The sequence below is a fragment of the Macrobrachium nipponense genome, chromosome 15 (assembly GCF_015104395.2).
Source record: "Macrobrachium nipponense isolate FS-2020 chromosome 15, ASM1510439v2, whole genome shotgun sequence".
Lineage (NCBI taxonomy): Eukaryota > Metazoa > Arthropoda > Malacostraca > Decapoda > Palaemonidae > Macrobrachium > Macrobrachium nipponense.
This window is the reverse complement of record NC_087208.1, coordinates 22,139,070-22,141,819: the sequence shown is the minus strand read 5'-3', so window position 1 is coordinate 22,141,819 and position 2,750 is coordinate 22,139,070.

Below are 2,750 nucleotides of genomic sequence, written 5' to 3'. Positions count from 1 at the left end.
ATTTTCTCTGTCGCCGGTGGTATCAACATTGTTTTTTTTTGTTATTCCTCCTGACTTAGATTCTTATTTCAACCTTTGATCATCGTTTCTCGGCTTTTTGGTGACGTATCTGGATCGTGGTTTTTGGCATTCGCTACTGTGGACTGAATTTGGACTTGCTTTTTGATTTTTCTCAGTATGTCTGACTCAATGTGAGTGTGAGAATGTTTGTGAATGAAGGCTGCAGGGTGAGGATACCGAAGGCTTCGGTTGATCCTCACACTGTATGTCGTAAATGTAGGGGTTTCAGTGTTCTTCTACTAATACCTGTCATGAATGTGAGGGATTAAATGCAGAAGAATGAAGACTTTAACTTCTTATTTGAAGAAGTTAGAGAGGGATAGGGTTAAACGTTTGAAAGGTGTGAGTACAAGGCCTATTGAGCCCTTTATTGACCCTATATCTAATCTTGATGAGTTGGATTCTCCCTATATGTCGACTTCACAAGCTTTACTTCAGAATCAGCCTCTGAATCGCCGATCTGAAGGCTACTATTCATAAGATGAAGTCCTAAATGGCAGACTTACAAGGTAAGGATAGTGAAAAGTGAAATGTTCAGTGAAGTGAGTTCTCACCAGTGTTGTGGAGGGGGCGTTTGATCGTCCCTGCGATGCTCCCAGGCCTAGACCTCTTCCAAGCTCCCATGCCCAGAGGAGAAGGAGTCGAAAGCCTTAAGGAGGTCGTGGGGAATCCCCAATGGTCGGACGTCCCTTCAGCAGGCTCTGTTTCGATTCAGGCTGCTCAGGGCCGCTATAGAAAAAAGTGTCCTGCGAGTGTTTTCTCCTCCTCTCCCTCTCCCTCACCTAAACGAGGGTGGAAGGATTCGGACCTTTTCTAGGCCACTGAAACGGCATTTGAGAGAACCTGAATTGGATTCAAGCCCGAGCGCTTCTCAGATGAAGCTCCCTCGTCTATAAAAAAGGCGAAGGTGTCGTCAACGTCCCCTACTGGGACGTAGCGGAATGATTGTTACCTTCTACTTCTACCCCCGCCGATTGAAGATGACGTGGGAGAAGCTTCAAGGAAAATTCTCCTGGCTGTACAAGAACCAGCTAGCCTCTTTGGTGGGAGTGTTAGCGAGAGATCCTCCTCGTAAGAAGGACGTTTCGCTTCCAATCCACAAAAAGTCTTGTCCTCTCTCTCCTGCAAAACGAGAGGCGTCTTGCAGACGTGAAGCTTCGTCTTCCAACATACTACAGAGGTTTCGGTTTCTAGATCGAGATCGAGGGAACCTTATGGCAGAGACGTGACGCCAGATAGACGTGAGGCGTCTTACAGGCGAGGCATCATACAGAGCTCATATAAGCGCGAGGCGCCAGTCAGGACGCCAGTTGAGACCGAGGACGTCTTCCAGGCGCGAGGCGTCATCCAGACGTCAGCAGTCAGAACAAGCGCGAGGCGTCAGCCAGGACGCTTGGCGGACGAGAAGCGTCATCCAAGCATGAGGCGTCATCCTTTTATGGAGAGAAGCCTAGGCTTTTGGCGCCTACCAAGAGGAAGCTTCTCTTAAAGCTCAGACTTTGAGAGGAAGGAGTATCATTCCCTTAGTCCTCTCCTATCAGGAGTTTGTCTCCCCCAGAGGAAAGACGTCCTGATTTGTCTACAGAGACTCCTCTAGACCCCGAGTTGGAGGAAAACTCGGAAGACGAGTATCATGGAAGAGAAGGACTATCTAACTATAAAGTTTTGACAGCCCTGCTTCTGGAAGAATATGGAGACGATTTGACCCCTGCCGCTCCTCCTTCTCCGCGCTCTCTGTTCTCGAGCGCAAAGGCGAAGAAGTCGTCGTCTTTTCTTAGAATGAAGCCCGCCATTTTCGATGAAGAGGGCTCTTCAGTCTTTAAATTCTTGGATGGAGTCGAAGAAGGAGTTGGTCAGAAACGGTCTTCTGCATGCCCCCAGCGAGACATCGCTGGTAAACGGGGCATTTGGTATCAGATGGGAGAGAATATGGGCATTTCTCTTCCGTCTTCTTCGCAGAAGCGGACTTTTCAACTGAGTCGATGCATCACGAAGGCAAGGTCTGAACTCTGCCCGTGTGACTTGGGGCATTTCATGAGCTGGATCATCTCCTCAAGGGACTCTTCCATGTATTAGAAGTTTTTCAACTTCTTAGATTGGTCCCTTGGGGTGATGTCCAAGAAGGCCCATGATTCGGAAGGACTCGACCCAGAAGTCCTTCTGTGTATTCTGTCTTGTATTGACAAAGCGGTACAGGGATGGCTCATTTGAGATCTCCTCTTTATTTGGAGCAGGTCTTCTTAAGAAGAGGACAGTCTTTAGTGCCTTTTTGACGAAAGCTGTCTCCCACTCTCAAAAGGGCAGCACTACTGTACTCTCATTATCGGACTGTTTCCTTCTCAGTTAGTGAAGGACATTTCTCGTTCATTAACTGAGAAGGTGACTCAAGACCTTCTTACCCAGTCAGCAAGGAAGAAGAAACCTGCTACTGCGGCGGAAAAAAAAAGAAAGGACCGAATACATCGGTTCAGCCCTTTCGAGGTGGCCCGACCTGCAGAGCTCCCTCAAGAAGGAAGGCTCCTGAGAAGAGAGGTAGGTCTGCCTTTCGTCCCTTTAAAAAGGGAAAGTGATGCTTCTCTTCTCCAAGCACAGTAGGTGCCAGGCTCCTGGGATTTGTGGAGTCCTGGGCACGTATCAACACAGACGCTTCATCAATGTCTGTATAAGGAAAGGATATCTTAGTCCCTTTC